The following is a 17,989-nucleotide window of genomic DNA, read 5'->3' on the forward strand; positions in this document are numbered from 1 at the left end:
TTAGATTCGAATTCGCAAAGGGCCTTGCACCCCACTGACGTCACCAAGTCACCTCTGGAAATCCGCTCGCCGCGGGCGGTGGAGTGTACCACAGCGGGCCTATTTGCATATCAGCATAGCCCGCCTCCCCACGCGGTCCCCGCTCGCGGGTGGCCAGCGGCGGTGCCACTCAGCGCTCCGCCTCCTGGCCCCGCCCGCGCCGCGAGCCCCGCCCCCTCGCCTGGGTGCAGCCTACCCCGCTGCCTGCCCCATGCCCCGCCCCGGCCGGGGCCTCCCGCCGCCGGGGCTCCCGATTGGCCGCGCTGGCTGCCAGTGCCCGTCCCCCGCGTTCCGGCCCCGCCCCGCGGAGGGAGCGGGCGCTCGCCGGCTAGGCGGCGGGTTCGGCTGCGCGGCGGGGCTGAGGCGGCCGCGGCGGCCGGAGCGCAGGTAAGGGCGCGTGCCGCAGGGGGCCGGGCCGGGGTCCGCCGCCCCCACTTCGGGCCCGGGGGGTAGGGGCGCGGCCCGGGCGGAGGGCAGGCCGGGGCGGCCCGGGGAAGGCGCCCTGGGAGGGCTCCGATTTGGCTGCGGACCGAGTTGGGGGTCGGAGTCAGGGAGGAAGGGGCTGGGTCCGGGGGTCCGGGCGGGAGTTGGGAGTCGCGGTCAGTGAGGAAGGGGCTGGGGCCGGGGGGTCCCCCGGAGTTGGGGGTCGCGGTCAGTGAGGAAGGGGCTGGGTCCGGGGGTCCGGGCGGGAGTTGGGGGTCGCGGTCAGCGAGGAAGGGTCCGGTCCAGAGTTGGGGGTCGCGGTCAGCGAGGAAGGGTCCGGGAGGCAGTTGGGGGTCGCGGTCAGCGAGGAAGGGTCCGGTCCAGAGTTGGGGGTCGCGGTCAGCGAGGAAGGGTCCGGGAGGCAGTTGGGGGTCGCGGTCAGCGAGGAAGGGTCCGGTCCAGAGTTGGGGGTCGCGGTCAGCGAGGAAGGGTCCGGGAGGCAGTTGGGGGTCGCGGTCAGCGAGGAAGGGTCCGGTCCAGAGTTGGGGGTCGCGGTCAGCGAGGAAGGGTCCGGGAGGCAGTTGGGGGTCGCGGTCAGCGAGGAAGGGTCCGGTCCAGAGTTGGGGGTCGCGGTCAGCGAGGAAGGGTCCGGGACGCAGTTGGGGGTCGCGGTCAGCGAGGAAGGGGCTAGGGCCGGGAGTCGGTCCAGAGTTGGGGGTCACGGTCAATGAGGGAGGGGAGGGGGCGAGGTGGGGGGAGCCGCCGGAGTTGGGGGTCGTGGTCAGTGAGGAAGGGGCCAGGGCCGGGGATCCCGACTGGAGTTGGGGGTCGAAGTCAGTGAAGAAGGGGCTGGGGCTGTAGTTGAGGGTCCGGGCTCAAACTGGGGTGGAGGGCGGCAGGGGAAGGGTGGGGGTTGAGTTGGGAGTTGACAGGGGAGAGGGAATTGTGCTTGAGTTGAAGGTGGAGGTTATTTGAGGAGGGGCTGGGGGTGGAGTTGAAAGTGGAGGTTAGCTGGGGAGGGGGCTGCATTGGGAGTTGGGGGTCGCAGGCAGGAGGGAGGGGACAGAGGAGTGCAGCTGGGGCCCGAGGGAGGAGTGACTGAGGAGTCTCCCGGGCAGGTGGGCGAGCAGAGAAAGGGGGCGCAGTGAGGGGAGGGCCAGGCCACTTTCAGCAGGGGTCTAAGGGCCCTGGGGGCCCAGTGGTGGAGGGCTGTGAAACCTGGTGCTGGTGTGTTTTGGGGGAGGACACTGGTCAGGAGGAAATGGGGGGTCTTGGTTAGAAGTCAGTTACAAGGATTGTGGAGGCCACTGGCCCCCTACTTTTGGGGGGGCTAATCATTTGGTGTACGAGGGGGGTAGGCAGAAACCCCTGGGTGACCGTGAGCTGGAGGAGAGATGGGAGTCCAGCCTACTTTGGGGTCAGCTTCTAGGATGTAGGGTATAAGCAGAAAGGTTTCATGGTGGTGACTGAATTTTTCAGGAATTTTTGGGCTCAGGAACGAGGAACCAGGGTGGGAGTTTTGGGGACGATGGTATTGAGGGATGTGGGTGGCACTTTGTTTTTCCTGGGGAGCGGGGGTTGCTAGGGGCTGGAAGGTGGGCGGTTGAAGACAGGCGTGATGAACAGCAGCTCAGAGGCTTCGATTGTTGCTAGGTGTCCGGGATGCAGCGACGCCAAGTTCACAAACTTGTTCATTCGGATGCTGAGGTCTTGCGGAAATGGGCTCTGGACAGCGGGCCTGTGTCCCCCTCTGGGCTCCAGCTGCTGGCGGGGCCGCGGGGCCTCTGGGAGTTTACTTTGCTTCTCCGCGAAACAGGCATAAGAAAGCTGTAGCAGGTACCTCACAGGACTGCTGGGGGGTCAGATGAGGGAATGCACGCACCTCGCATGCTCCTGGCACATGGCGAGGGGACGTGAGACGTTGATAATAATGTTCTAAATTAAGGTTTTTTTTGGGAGGGGGGAAGGTGGGTGGGTAGAATTACTGGGTTGTCACAGGGGGAGGGGAGCGGAGGGAAGGAATCAGCTGGAGCTTGACTCCAGTCCTTTAGCCTTGGGGTGGCACATGAGATCACCCCCGGAGCTTTAAAAAAGAATCTCTGGCGGGAGAAAAGGTCCGTATCATTAAAAGTGAGGGAAAAAAACAAAAAAGGAAGAAGGGTCCGTGACCAGGAGATTCTGAAGGTTTGTCCAGAAGCAGGCACGTCTGCTTAAGAGAAGGTTGCATGGGTCATTCTGATCTACGTGTACCCCCCCCAGGAGCCATTCCAATGTGTACCCCAAAGGGGACCACTGGACTGCAATTATATGCTCTTTAAATACATGAACTCGACAACTGGAGCTCATATGATGGACCCGGGTCTCTCCACTTGGCACTGCTGACATCGGGGCGGGTCCCTGTCTGTGGGGTGCCAACCCTAAGTTGTGACGGCCAGAGCCGTCCGCAGACACTGCCCCCTGCCCCCTCGGTGCAGAGTCACCCCAGTGGAGACGCCCCTGTTCTAGGCAAAACGAGGTTATTTTCCCCTTTGAAGACCATATCTCACCTTTGATCCTTAGGAAATTCGGCCATTCAGATTTGGGGTTGCTTTGTAAGTCATCTAGTGCTCTCATTTTGAGAGGAAAAACACATTTAGAGGATTTTAGCAGTGCTGGCTTCTTTCTCGGTTAGTCTTCTGTGTGGCTTCTGAACATGCATTACAGGGATCTCACCCACGGATGAATTGCTAAGTCGCAAGCATTGGAAGATGCCAAAGTTTTGGATTTGTTTCTCTGTTTTTAACCTAGCACGTGAGGCTTGCAGAGATGCTGGAGTTCTATGGGTGATTCTTGGTCTCACTTTGAAAGTATCCTGTGACTGATGCCATTGTTTTCTGCTCTTGTTTGGTGCTTCATAAAGCGCGGGGCCCTATGGTTTGAAGGGAAGGACGATGCGATATGAATTACCTAACACACAGACTCAGCTTCGTGTTTCCTGAATGGATGCGATATTTTTGTACACCATGTAGTAGAGTAAGAAGCTGCTTCTTCCGTTCAAGGTGTTGTTACAAATTTTCTCATTTGCATTTTTAAAGAACAGTCTTTAAAATGGCGTTTACTGGGTCAGTCCTGTTCCTGAAGCCCTTTGTAGTTTCCTACAAAAAGGCCGTTGTGTGTGGCCTCCATGACTCTGGAAGTTTCTGGAGCTTTCTAGAGAGGATGGTTACTAGGTTAGTTGCACAGTTGCTGGGTGTTGATATAGAGTTACCCGCCCCCCCACCGCCCTGCTTTGTGGCCCCCCCACAGTAGCAGCCGGCAGGCGACTGCCCGCCTGGATCTCTGTTCGGGGAAGGTTCTCTCGCGTCCGCCGCACGCCGGGTCCTTTAAGGCTGGCCTCTGCCCTCCAAGGAACCTCCCTCCGCTTCCTGCTGTTTTTTCCACAGTTCCGGACCTGGCTTTTCCTTGCTTCTTCCTCATGCTACCCTTCGGCCTGGCCTCTTTCTCTTCAGGGTCTAGAGGAAAGGCATGGCATATGCCGCCCCGCACACCTTGGAGACCAGCTGGGGGCGCTGAAAAGGGGGAGTGGCTTGTCCCCGGGGGGCGGGGGGGGGATGGCCTCTGCCCTCCTCCTCGTCCACCCTGCCAGCTGGCACGCGGGGGGCTTCGGGCAGCTCTGAGACTCTTCCAGAAACGGCTGTTGTTTTCCTTGAGAACTTTGCCAAGGGGAAGATCTTACTGCTTTTCATGTTTTCAATTGAGGTACAATTTCCATGTCATAAAACTCAGACATTTTAAGGATAGAGTTTAGTTTTGGGGGAAGTTTATGGAGCTGTGCAACCATCCCCATAAACCTTTAGAGCCTTTCATCACTCGTATAAGATCCCTATAACCATTAACCATCACTCCCTGTCCCCCCCCGGCCCCCGCGAGCCCCCTTCCCGCCCACGGATGAGCCGGTTCCGGACGTGTCACCCACGTGGACTCACACCCCGCGTGGCCTTCTGTGTCTGGTTCCCTCCCTGCGCGTCGTGGGCTCGGGGTCCATCCCCGGGGGCCGCGCGTCGGCACCTCGCTCCTGTTTGTGGGTGAGTAATATTCCACCCTGTGGACGGACACGCTTTGTTTCTCCCTTCACCTGACTGTGGACATCTGGGTTGCCCCCGTGTTTTGGCAGTGAACAATCAAGCTGCTATTTAAGTGGCTTTTTCCTGACACTTGGTGGCCTGTTGAACCAAAGCTTGGGGGTGGCCCAGGGTCAGCCCTCCAGGTTCTGCGTCTCTCTTTTCCACTTAAGTGCTTCTCGGTCTCTGGCGCCACGCATCCTGGCTGGTGGGTTGGCCTTGTGGCCCGCTTAGGTGGGCGGCTCCGCACGGCCAGAATCTGCTCTCTAAGGCACAGATGTACCGTCATTTCCCCGCCACCTCTACCAACTCATCACCCACTTCACAAGATCGAGATGCCTCATGGAGCCTTGGTGGCACCATGGACGTTGGCCCTACCTCACCTTTCCACAGTGACCTTCACTTTGCCTGCAGAAACCCGCCCCTCCTGCCCCTCCCTGCCACCCGCTCAGCACCGGCCCCCTTTCCGGGATGGTGCGGTTTGCTCTCCCCTTTGTCTGAAGCCTGCCTGCCTGCCTTCCTTCCTGCCTCTCCCCAACAAAGGCTGCTTGTGTGCCTATTTTAAGCATCAGAGCGGGTGCCAGGCGCCGGGAGTACCACGTGAATGAGATGCTTGTGTGCATGCGTGGGGAGGCGTGGAGATGGGGGACCCAGGGCCATTCTGTCCCCGACCTGGCTCTCTGAGTGGGGGTCCCTGGGATGGTGGAGACCTGCCCAGGCCTGTGTACCCTATTAGCTCCACAGGTGCTGCAAGGAAGGAAGCCTTCCGCGGGTCGAGAGGCTGGGGTCCTGTGTGTAGGACAGGCCAGAGACGAGCTTCACACTGACAGGTTTACCAGGGGACAGGCGGGGCTGCGCAGCACCCCTTGTGCGAGCCCTGAGGCAGGGCCGAATCTTCCACGTCATTTCACTCAGGGTCTCCCCCTCGGCACTGCTGACATTTGGGTCAGGTGCCTTCCCCATGGGGCTGTCCTGGGCACTGTTGGGGGCTGAGCAGCATCCCTGACCCCACCCCCTCAATACCAGGAGCACCCCCAGTCATGACAAACACAGGTGTCCGCAGACACCGCCCAGTGTCCCCTGGGGGCAGAATCACCTCTGGTTGGGAAACCCTGGGCTGAACTATTTCTAATAAGATTTTATGAATCCGTGATTGCATTAAAGTAAAAACGTATGTTTGGGGTTTTTTTAATAGACTATTTTTTAGAACAGTTTTAGGTTCATAACAAAATTGAGCAGAGGGATTTCCCATATACCACCCTGTCCCCCCTGCCCAGGTTCCCACATTATCAGTGTCCCCATGAGAGTGGGACATTTGTTAGAGTCAGTGAACCTACACAGACACGTCATGATCACCCAGGGTCCATAGGTAACATTCAGACTCACCGTTGGTGTTGTACCGTGGGTTTGGGCAAATGGATAAAGTCACGCATCCACTATTATGGTATCACACAGAGTAGTTTCACTGCCCTAAAAAATCCTCTGTTCTCCGCCGATTCATCATCCCCCCCCAACTCCACTATTTTGCCTTCATGGGCGAAGTGATAAGAATAGCTTAGTAACCTTGAGTGCCTTTTGGGAAAGATGTAACTGTAGGCTATGGAGTTTTCTATGAATTATTCTTCCATGTTCTCCACTCTAAGCAACTGTATTGTTGAATAGAAACAGGATTTGAACCTCTTATGTAATTGTAGACATTCGACCGGCCACATTCAGAAAAGCAAAATAGGTGAAACTAATTTTAATGGGACACTTTACATAACCCCTTATATCCAAAATACTGACATTTCAACATGTCATCAATGTGAAGAAGGTATGAATGAGCTATCTTCCTTTCTTTTGTACGAAGTCTTCAAAATCTGCTATGTATTTTGCACCTACAGATTTTGACGTCTCAGGATGAGCCCCGTTTCAGGTGCTCAGTGCCACATACTGGACATCACAGGTGTAGGAAGTGACTAGGGGAAATTTTAGGAGAAAATAAGACCTCTAAAGGTATATGAGTGTTGCTTAGCATTTGGACATGTTGTGGGTGGTTTTTAGAGCTACTCAAGTATCTGCTGGTTGAGAATGTGGATTGAAAGTCTTAGAAAGTCAGTTTCAGAAGAGGCCCCTAGACTGTCTAGTCCAGGGGATGGGAAACCATGGCCCTCGGGCCAAATCCAGCTCATCATCTGTTTTTATGTGGCCCTTGGGCTGAAAATGGTTTGTACATTTGAAGTGGTTTCAAAAAAAAAAAAAATCAAAGGAAGCGTAATATATCATGACATATGAAAATTATATAGAATTCAAGTTTCACTGTCCACCAATAAAGTTTTATTGTCACAGAGCCATGCATGTTGACGTGTTGCCTACACTGGTCTTCAGGCTACGACACAGGAGACCATGTAGCTCTCAAAGCCAAAAATACCAGTTCTCTGGCTCCTACAGAAAAAATTTGTCAACGCTGCTAGTCTAACTGGCGGGATTTACAGATGAGGAGACAGGCCTGGTTTCATGGGTTCGTGGCAGTGCTGGGACTTGAACTTGGGATCTCATAGTTCAGCTTTATCCATTCATTTAAGCACCGGTCTTGGGAGAGCAAGTGACGCTTCACTCCAGAGAGTGGTCTCTGATGCTGTTTTGCTGGGAGCTCATAACCCCCGTGGCCTCCTGGTTGAGCAGAGGTTAAGGATTTGGGGACAGACGCGTAGGATGATTTTTTTCCCCATAACGGCATGCCATACTTAGTGAGACTGATTATTTATTTTCTTTAGTGTCACAAGACGTAACAGCCAATCTTAGAAATAATGGCATCTTAGATTTGATGAACCATGGCTCCAAATAGATCCCATTTTAAAATGCCAGTTATGTTTATTATCACGTTACTTAAAGACGCACGAACATAAAACTGCGGGTAAATGTCTCATGTTCCTGGCTTTTAGCTATAAACCGAGAAAGGATATCGAGTAAATAAAAATAAAACAGCCCACAATGAAGCAGTGGTCTTCCAAACACATAGTCAGATGGACAATTTTGACGTCAGCCGATGGGCGGCTTTTTTAGAATGATGTCCGGGAGTGACAGTTTGTCCAGAGCCAGGCTTGAAAACCCAGCCGGGTCACGGTGAATTTCGTCGTCTGGAGCCAAGGGCAGTCTCTGTTCCACACCTGCTGAACTTAGAAACGCCTCTGTCTTTAGACTGAGCACTGACAAGCATTCATTCTTCAGGTAGGCTGAATTTTAAGTATTTGGGGCCAGGGTGAGAAATGGAAGGTTTGTTTTGTTTTGTTTTTCCTTTTGTCTCTTGGCAGACTGCGGCTTTGGGAATGCACGGTTGTTTCAATTGGCAGCAAGAGGCCGATGGGAGGAAACGGGGCTGGGGGGCTTTGTGGGTGGGCCGGACATTCCTTGTTGTTTAAGGAACAGATTGGCGCCCCGTCTTTCTTCTCTCTCCCTCTGTCTCTGTGTCTCACTGAAGAGTTCCAGGAGCCCCTCAGCTCTATGTAAAGGAAACAAAAGCATGCCCACAGCATTCACAAGCCTCGGACTCCTGTGTGTGGGTGTTTGGGGCTCAGGAGGACAGGGGACCTTGGTGCCAGCCTTGCCTCTGCCTCTCATTCCCACGTTGGCCCAGGCCTCTCCCCTCGCAGCTTCCAGTCCCCTAGCTGAGAAGTGGGGCCCGGGGTAAGGTAAGTGTCCCAGGGGGCCTCTGAGAAAGACAGTGCACTGAGTTCTGAGACTTGTTTTTTTCTTCAATAACATTTTACCTCTGGGCTGATTTTAGGTGTAAGAAAAGTCTCGAAGGCAGTGTGGAGAGTTCCCGTGTACCCCTCGTGACTGCCGTGCTAGCTAACGCCGGTATTGCCCCTGGAGCTCTTGCTGCCCTCAGGAGCTAACCTGTGCGCACTGCTGTTAGCCCAAGCCCGCGCTTTGTCTGGGTTTCACCACTTTCCCTCTAATGTGCTTCTCTGCCCCAGGACCCCACGCGGCACTACGCCCTCTGGGCTGAGACAGCCTCTCTGACCTTCCTTGTCTTTTATGCCTGGACAGTCTTGAGGACGCCCGGTTAGGAATTTTGCACAACGACTCCCAATCTGGGTTTGCTTGATGTTTCCTTGTGATCAGACCAGGGTTATGGGTTTGGGGGCAGAACACACCGTGGTGAGGACCCCTCTTGGCACATCACACCAGGGGTCCCTGACACCCACATGATGTCACTGATGGTGTTGACCTTGGGCACCAGCCACAGGTCGTGTTTGCCCACCTGCCAGGTGCTCAGAGGCCTGGATGCGTGTCCCTCCACCCTTCCTTCCTTGTGCTGAGGGAACCCCGGGCCCGGGACCCCTCGCTCTCCCATGCTGGATTCCCCATCCTCTGTCCTGTCAGCTCTGCGGTCTGTCTGCACGGCCTGATGTAAACTCTCTCCTGGCTCCGCCATAGCCAATGCAGGCTGGGCTGGAGATCATTTGGGGGAGTTGGGAAATCATTGTCTCACATGCTGTGGCCATGGACACTGCAGGGTGCTAGGGAGAACCCTCTCCCTTCTGATTTGAGACACGTGGGTCCCACTGTCCCAAACCCATGCATTGGTGAGCGGCATGAACGGGTCCCACTGCCGGTGACTGAGATAAGCATAAGCCGGCTCTGAGCGTTTGTCACAGCTCCGCGTAGGTGCTACGTTTTAAGAAAAGGAGGGGGAGCTTTAGCTCTAGGGGCAGAGTTGGGACCTGTGCTGCCCAAGGCTGGAAACCGCCTCACGGTGCCCGTGTTCCTACCTTCCCGACCAGCCCGCCTGTGGCCCAAGGGAGCACCGTGAGTCTTCGTTCACATGTCAATGCGGCGTCTGGGGAAAGCCAAGGATTGCTGGAAAGCAGGCTGTCTTGTGGGGAGGTGTTTGGGTGTCCTTTGAAAGTGGAGCTAGGCAGCGGGGGGGAGCACCCTGCAGGAAGGACGGGATTGCCTCCAGCCACCCGTCCAGCCGCCCGGGGCAGTGAGCCGCCTGGCCTCAGCGGCCTCATGATGCTCTGCCACCAACCACGGGACGATGCCAGGTGCTGGGGGTGCAGCCATCCTCTGCCGTGCCCCCTGCCTCCAGGGGGAGGGGACCTGTCAGCTGTGACCGTCAGCGCAGATCGAGCGTCTGTCCCGTGCCAGACATCGTCCCCATTTACTTCTCCCTCCGTCTCTGCTCAGTGCAGCTCCAGTGTCCCACCCTGCTCTCCACACCCATTGCCACCCAAATTACCCGTAACATCAGATTCACCATCTTAACTCTTTCTTTCTTTCTTTTTAAAAATATTAATTTATTTTAGAGAGAGAGAAAGCACACAAGCCGGGGGCGGGGGGAGGGGCGGAGGGAGAGAAACTCAAGCAGACGCCCCCTGGGAGCCCGACGCAGGGCTCGATCCCACACCCCTGAGATCCCCACCTGAGCTGAAAGCAAGAGCCGGACACTTGACCGACTGAGCCAGCCAGGCGCCCCTTAACGTCTCTAAGTGCACAGCTCAGTGGCATGAAGCACAACCACCCCCACCGTCCGTCTCCAGAACTTTCCATCTCCCCAAACTGAGACTCTGTCCCCTTGAAGCACAGACTCCCCGTGCCCTTCCCCAGGCCCCTAGCACCCACGAACCCCCTTCCCCCTTCCCGTCCGCGGATGAGCCCGTTCCGGACGTGTCACCCACGTGGACTCACACCCCGTGTGGCCTTCTGTGTCTGGTTCCCTCCCCGAGCGTCGTGGGCTCGGGGTCCATCCACGTTCATATTTTCTGGCCGAATAGTATTCTGTTGTACGAATACATCGTTACTGTCTTTATCCCTGCAGCCATTGCTGGGTACTTGGCCTGATTCGGCCTTGTGGTTATTGTGAATGTGATGCAGTGAACACGTGTGTTGAGGCTTCTGTGTGGACAGATGCTTTCAGGGCTGGTGGATACGCGGGAGCGGCATCGTGGGGCCCATCACCTATTATTAAACTTATCGACCGTGCTTCTGTGCCTGGTGGGACTTTGGTCCATTTGCTGCTCCTTTCACTACTCAGCCCTGGGGGCTCTGGAAGGATTTGAGTTCCTCTGGCTGATTCCATTCATCGGCTCCGCCCCCCATCCTCGTTTCTGCCTTGGAGCCTAGGTTGGCGGGTCCCTGTGCCCGCCCGCCCGGGACAACTTTCTCAGCGCAGCTGAATTTTCTCCCTGGTGCCCCCAGGGTTTCGCCCCTGTTTCCCTGGCCTGGAATGCCCTCTGCTCTGGGCACACTCGCACACTCCGCTTGCTCACTGTCAGCCTGCCCCTTGTGGGGCCGCCTCTCTGCCCCCGCCCCCACCGCTCTCATCTGCCCCCCACACCCACCGTTCTCCAGCACCCGATGCTCTGCACCTGCTGGACTCCCGGCCACCTCTGCCTGCAGTCGCCAGGGGGCCTGGCCCAGTTTTCTTTACACTGAGCTTCCATTTTTATTTGTTGGTGTCTCGCTCCCTCCCTCCCCCCTTCTCCTGCTCCAGGGCAAGGTGACTTGCTGGCCACTCCTGTCTCACTTCCCGTTGTGTGCAGTGATTCCCACCCAGGGCTGCACTGACCCCCAGAGCAGCTCCCTGAGGTGCCCGTCTGGGGTCCTGTCTTCAGAGGAGTACACTGAGGTTCAGAATGGGGGAGTGTGCCAGGAAGGACCCCAGCCCTGGGGCTCCCCCACTTCGTAGCTCCTCCTGATTGCACAGCCTGCATTTTGCATAGGATTTTTGTGTCTCGGGGATGGACTGCCACACTTCTCCAAGCCGTGGAATTGAGAATGTGGAGCCGGTTCCTGGGTACCTGGTTCCTAGTATTTAAAAATAATGGGTCTCAGGGTGTCTGGCCAACTCAGTCGGTGAAGGATGCGACAGACTCTTGACCTCAGGATCTTTTTTTTTTTAAAGATTTTATTTATTTATTTGACAGAGACAAAGCGAGAGAAGGAACACAAGCAGGGGGAGTAGGAGGGGGAGAAGCAGGCCTCCCGCGGAGCAGGGAGCCTGACGTGGGGCTCGATCCCAGGACCCTGGGATCATGACCTGAGCCGAAGGCAGACGCTTGATGACTGAGCCACCCAGGCGCCCCTTGATCTCAGGATCTTGAGTTCAAGCCCCACGCTGGGCATGGAGTCTACTTCAAATGAAAATTTTTTAAAAATTAAAAAATTATTGGTCTCACATGAAAAGATGCTCAGTGTCCTTTAGCTCTCAGGGAAAATGCAAATCAAAACCACAGTGAGACAGCGCATCACCGCACCAGGACGGCCAGAATCCAACAAAGGGGCACTAGCAAGTATTGTCAAGGATGGGGGGATCTAGAAGCCCCCCCAGGGTGGGGGGAGCGCAAGGGGGCGGCCGCTCTGGAAGGCGGTCGGGCGGTTCCTCAAAAGACTTAAAACGTGGGGTGTCCGTCTGGCCCAGAGATTCCACTCCTCGGTGTCCACCCAAGAGAAACAAGAACCCGTGTCCACACAAAAACCTGCCCACCATGTTCGCAGCAGCAGGATTCACAACAGCCTCCAAGTGGAAACAGCCCAAGTGTCCATCGACAGATAAAGGGACACACACAGCGTGTCCACCGCGCACGGGAGTGTCCCTCGGCCGCCAGCAGGAGCGAGGCGCCCACACACACTGCTCCGGGGACGGACCCGAGCCCACGACGCTCAGGGAGGGAACCAGACACAGAAGGCCACGCGGGGTGTGAGTCCACGTGGGTGACACGTCCAGAACAGGCTCATCCGCGGACGGGAAAGGGGCTTGTGGGGGCCGGGGGCTGGGGAAGGGGGTAAGGGGGGGTGACAAATGATGGGGCGGGGTTTCCTTTTGGGGAGATGGAATGTTCTGGAAGTAGTTAGAGGTGATGGTTGCACAACTCCATGAATATACTAGGTGCCATTGAAATGTATACTTTGGTTAACATTATAAATTTTCTATTTTGTGTACTCTATCAACGCCCCGCCCCCAAACACCTCTGGGTCTAAGTGGTCCTATTTCAGAGCATGCGACCCTTGCATGTTAAGGGGGTTAAGGGCGATGGAGAATGGCTCTGTCTTCTTCCCAAGAGCCCCTCCCCTCCCTCCACCTTAGGTCAAGCCCCGTGGAGCTGTGATCACAGGCACGTTGTCATTTATGACCCGTCCTTGTGAGTATGGCACAGGGACGTGAATTCCTCTGCGTCTGGGGCTGCTCAGCAGCCACACCCTTGACTGTGGTCTTGCCAGCCCTGGGCCTTCAGCAGCCACGCGTGCAGCAGGTTGGGAGGGCAGGGAGGTGCTCCGGGGTCTCTGGGGGAAACTGGTGAGGAAGGTTAAGGTGTGGCACTGCCGAGGAAGAGGGCCCCGGGGAGTAAGGTACAGAAGAGGTGAAAGGTCGGGAATTATGGGCCTTTCTGGAACCTTCTGGAACGTGGAGGGCATTGTGGCATAGTGAGGCTTCGGGGTTGGAATTGCTGCTCAGCCCTGGGTGACATTCTCCCTGTGTGATTTGAATCTCTCTGTTTCTGTTTCCCCGTGGGCACAAAGGAACAGGAGTCACCCCCGGATCGTCCGAAGGGTTGGGAGGGTGTGGTGGTCGCTGTTCTGTTTGCACTGTTATTACGAGTGTTTAATATTAACAGCCGCCACCACAGGCATCAGACCCGTTCCTGGCGGCGTGGGGGCAGAACCACAGTGGCTGGACTCACTGGGGAGCCAGACAGACTGTCTTGGGAAGCCATTGATCCCTGGTTGTTGAAGATGGCGTGGCAGAGGCTGGGTGGCCCCGGGCCGCAGGTGGGGGTGGGATTCCGTGGTGGTGGGTGTGGACCTGACACCAGAGGCTCCTCCGGGAGCTGAGGCTCCTAGCGGTGGGCCACCACGAAACCGATGGGGTCGGAGGTGAAGTGCGGAGGGAGCTGCCTGCTGCCGTGGCCCCACCAGTCTGGACCCCTGTCTGTGTTGCAGAAGGGGAAACAGGCCCACGCATTTCATCCCCCCGTCCCAGGTCAGGGCCCTTGTGGGAGCAGAGTAAAGACTTGGTCTCATTTCCCCACGACAGGTATGCTGAGCGTGGCCAGGTTGCCAGGGAACCCCGACGGACAACCCGCCGGGTGGTAACCGTGCCGTCCCCGGGTGGTTGCGTTCCGTGGTTTCTCCATTATGCTGTTGTGCCTCCGTGCCCAAGCCCAGCAGTGGATGCTGTGTGCCCTGAGACACGAGTGGCCACAGGGGCCCCTACCTCAGGGCCAGGGGCCTCTGGTGCCGCACATCCGCCTGGCGCATGCGTTCTGCTGCGGCCATGTTGGCATCAGCTGCAGCCACCCACCCCCTTTCCACTCAGAGCCTCACACAAGGGACTGGACCCCAGGCACGCCGTTTTCCAAAGGGTGCTGACCCTGCCACCAACACCCATACGGAGGCCCTGGTGGTCAGATGCTGGTGGCCGAGGATTAGGAATTTCTGGCTGGGACAAGAAGGCTCGTGGCGTCCCAGTGACGGTTTGTGGGGGCGTGGCAGCACGCAGGCCACACTGGGTTCTGGGGAGGGCGGCGTCCTGTCTCCGCTCGGGCGGGAAGTAAGGGGAATGCTGGTGCCTCACCACGGAGGCTTCAGAGGGCGCAGGGCTGACCCTCCGGTCAGCAGTGCACCACGCTGGGCCTGGCTCCCCTACACCCCCAGCCCCCAGAAAAATTAAAAGGAGCTGAAGCCTTCCTTGAGTACTCCCTCCATGCCAAACTCCCTCCTGGCCACCGACGTTGTTGATCTAACCCTTAAACCGGGACGGCCCCACCCCAAAGAATGATCTGGCTCCGAGTGTCCACAGTGCTGGGGGCGAGAGACCCTGCCTCCCACGTTTCAGGCGCGTGCCCTTGTTCCCAGCGCTCCGGGTCGGAAAGCCGAGCAGTTGTAAAGCCTGCCCCAGGTCATAGGATGAGTACACAGGGACCACAGTGTTGAAGAAGAACCCAACCAAGTCTGAAGCCCTCGCCAGCTTCCTGGGGGCTCTCCCTCCGTGCTTCCTCACCTGTAAATGGGGAAGTGAGAACACGTAGCTCAGAGTCATGGTGGTGACGAGCTGAGATCGTTGCAAGCGCCGTGGGTGTACCATCTGCTCTGCGGGGTTTCGGTGGCTTTGTCTTGCAGGTGCAATTGCCACTGAGCACTCTGACCCTCCGCCTGGTGCTTCTCCTCCAGACGCGCTGCCTGGGAGCCAGGGTCTCCCCTTGGCACTGTTGACATTGCGGGGTTCTCAGGCATTGTGGGGGTTAAACAGCATCCCTAACGCCCACCCACTCAATGCCAGTAGCCCCCTGCCCCCGGGCGTGAACACCCCAGCTATCCTCGGACATGGCACAGTGTCTCCTGGGGGCAGGACTGCCCCTTGTTGTTTGTAAAGGGATCAAAGCCAAAGAAAACATGTTTGAAATTTTGGGGTGCTCTGGGATATCCAGTTACCAGAGGGACACTCGGGGCTCACAGCTGGCTTAGACTGCTCGGGAGACGCACAGCGGAGTCCTGTCTCCAGGTGATGTTCCCGGCCATCTTCCCCAGGGGAGCTCTCCAAAGCATATATGGAAATGTAATTAAGCGGCCGTTTTTCCCTTTGTGGCGATGACACAGATTTGTCTCTGTAATAAAGATGAAGGAGTCCCTTTAGATCTGAGGGCCAGACTGAGCAGGGTCACCCCCATCCCCGTCCCTGCACTGCTGACATCGAGGCAGGTCACTCTCTGTGAGGCGTCCCAGGCGCTGGGGGAGCTGAGCAGCATCCCCGGCCCCACCCCCTCGATGCCAGGAGCATCTCACCGTGACATGGCCTAATGCCCCCTGGGGGCAGAATTGTCCCACTTCCCCCGTTGAGAACTCTGTGCAAGGAATATGTGTTTTTCATGTGTTTGTCTTTGTGCCCTATAGGGCCCTGGGGAAGTGCTTTCCTAGCAGTTCTGTACACATCGAGACTTGCACAGGAACCAGTTTAGGTCACGGCTGTCCTCCACAGCTGTCCTCAGGAGAGGGGCCATGCACGCCGGTATTTCTGGTGTCTAACCAGCCTAGTCTGGGAAGTGATGGTCCCTGCTTCTTTACCTCTGAGCAACCTCTCCTTCTTGCTGGCCAGCATTTCCTGGTCTTTGCGGTTACCGGTTTTCATTGGGTAACACTGAACGTGGCCATAGTCCTCACCCTTCCTCAGGTTCCCTGAGCCCTGGTGTTTCACGAAGCCCACACTCCCGTTTTCTGTGATGGTTCAGGGGTTTAATTAGCCCCCTCCCCCCCACCGCAGCAGAGAGACCCTTTAGTTTCCACGGTGCATCTGTCCCCAAGAATGTAATCTGTTTTGGTTCATTTACGAACACATCCAACTGTTAGGGTGGTTGGCACGGTTGGAAATATGTTTGAAGAATACAAAGCAGTTTGCAACCCCATAGCATTTTCCATGTGTTAAAACATTACCAATCCCAAGTATGTAAAAATCTGGATTTTATCTATTCTAGTCTCAGCCAGAGGGGGAGGCGTTATAGCAGTTCCGTTTTAAGAAAAATAGTACGATATATATATAATGTATAGTGTTATTTCCTGAATCAGTTTTTCTTTTTGGTGGTATACAACAGAATAGCTTTCAAACTCCGTGCTGTACAACAACTGCCTGATGGAGTATGTGCTGTTGAGCGCAAGAATCTGAGTTATGAACATCAGCTGAGGAAGTCTGTGTTTTCTTCCCCCCCCGCCCCCCAGATTTCACATCGATGCAGGTGTCCTCCGCATTACCAATCACCTTGGGAGAATTTGTAGTTCTAACATGCCGCACTTGTGGGTGCCTCCAAGAGTGGGCTGTGCTGCTCTCGTATTTGCAGATATACAAATATGTAGGTTTCAAGTAAATTGCAGATTTTTATCCTTTTTTCCCAAAGATTTTATTTCAGAGAGAGAGAGAGAGAGAGAGTGAGTGCATATGAGTGGGGGGAAGGTGCAGAGGGAGAGAGAACCCCAAGCAGACTCCCCGCTGAGCATGGAGCATGACTCTGAGCTCAGTCCCACAACCCATGAGATCATGACCTGAGCCAGAATCACGGGTTGGACACCCAACTGACGGAGCCACCCAGGCGCCCCTTCATTTTTATCTTTTGAGGGTAGATTTGATTTTGGGAAACAGCCTGTATTTATGTGCTAAGCTACATAACAGATCACTACAAACTTAGTGGCTGGAGACGTGTTTATCGTCTCCCTGTTTCTGTGGGTCAGGGATCCGGGTGCAGCTTAGCTGGGTCTTCTGTTCAGGGTCTGTCAGGCTGCAGACTGTCAGCCTGGGCTGTCGACTTGTGTCAGCTGGGAAAGGATCCAGCTCGGAGCCCTCTCACGTGGCTGCTGGCATGGCTAAGTTTCTAATGGGCTGTCACCTGGAGGCCACTCTCAGTTTTTTGGCTGCTGGTCGGTAGGCAACCTGCTTCGTCACAGCAGCAAAGGGGACAGTCTGTCAGCACGATGGGAGTTACTTTGTCACGCCAGATAATCATGGAAGTGACATCCCATCACCCCTGCCATATTCTAGAGGTTAGAAGCAAGCCGCAGGTCCTGCCCACATTGAGGGGCAGGTGCCGACACAAGACATGAGAACCAGGAGTTGGGGATCACGGGGGGACCATCTGAGTGCCTTCCAGCCAGCCAGAGGTCAACAGGAGCGGGCCGATTTGGGTTGAGTGGGAGATGTTATTGCTAAGTTGTGGGACCATATGTCACAGGTATAAGATTTTTACTCTCTCCAAAGGTGATGCCCAAGGTGCATCCAGAAACATTATGAGATGGCATATTGCTTTGAAAGAGTTCCCCAGGGTGGCTATTTGAAGGGAAGAATTAATGACTTAATTCTGTCTTGTGGGTTAATTACCCAACTTGTATCACCTTGCTTGGATCACCTCGTTTGTTAGTGGGGAATTAGAGACCAGCCTCTGCACTTTTGGAGGAAGTGAGGATGGAATGAGAGAAGGAATCATGCTCCCAATATTCCTGGATCTGGAGTCTTTTAGCTGTGGCCTGCATCTGGGCCATGCTGCTCACCAGCTATGTGACTTTGGCAAGTCACTTAACCTCTCTGAACCCTCATCAGCAAAATGGAGATGTTAGACCTTAGGTTATAAGGTTGTTCTAAGGATTAGGGACAACATTATCACAACAAAGTGTGATAAATGCAATGTGGTATCCTAGATGGGATCCTAGAACAGAAAAGGGCCATTAAATAGTGGAAAAACTGGTGAAATCTGAATTTGATTTGGTTAATAGTAATGTAGCAATGTTGTTGTCTTGGTTGTAACAAATGTACCTTGGTTATATGAGTTGTTAACATTAAGGGAAGCTGGGTGAAGGATGTAGGAACTGTCTGTATTATCTTTACAACTCTTCTGCAAATCTAAACATATTCCAAAGTAAAAAAGTTTATCGAAAAATAGAGAAGATTCTATTTTTCACCT

General features: G+C 55.5%; 1 protein-coding gene across 2 annotated transcripts in view; it reads left to right on the forward strand.

The window, feature by feature from the left end:
- The first annotated feature begins 339 nt into the window (after window positions 1-339).
- Window positions 340-17,989, forward strand: part of GNG7 (G protein subunit gamma 7) — a 120,608-nt gene continuing 102,958 nt past the window's right edge. The window contains exons 1-2 of one of the 2 annotated variants that reach the window (XM_028126178.2): window positions 374-426; window positions 2,116-2,298. The gene's annotated coding sequence lies outside the window, so the exon portion shown is untranslated. Of the gene's footprint in view, window positions 427-2,115; window positions 2,299-17,989 lie in introns of both variants that reach the window. The other variant, XM_028126177.2, reaches the window with a different exon arrangement.

The sequence above is a fragment of the Eumetopias jubatus genome, unplaced genomic scaffold (assembly GCF_037043125.1).
Source record: "Eumetopias jubatus isolate StellerSeaLion01/CBP00866 unplaced genomic scaffold, mEumJub1_p1.0 scaffold_1, whole genome shotgun sequence".
Classification (NCBI taxonomy): domain Eukaryota; kingdom Metazoa; phylum Chordata; class Mammalia; order Carnivora; family Otariidae; genus Eumetopias; species Eumetopias jubatus.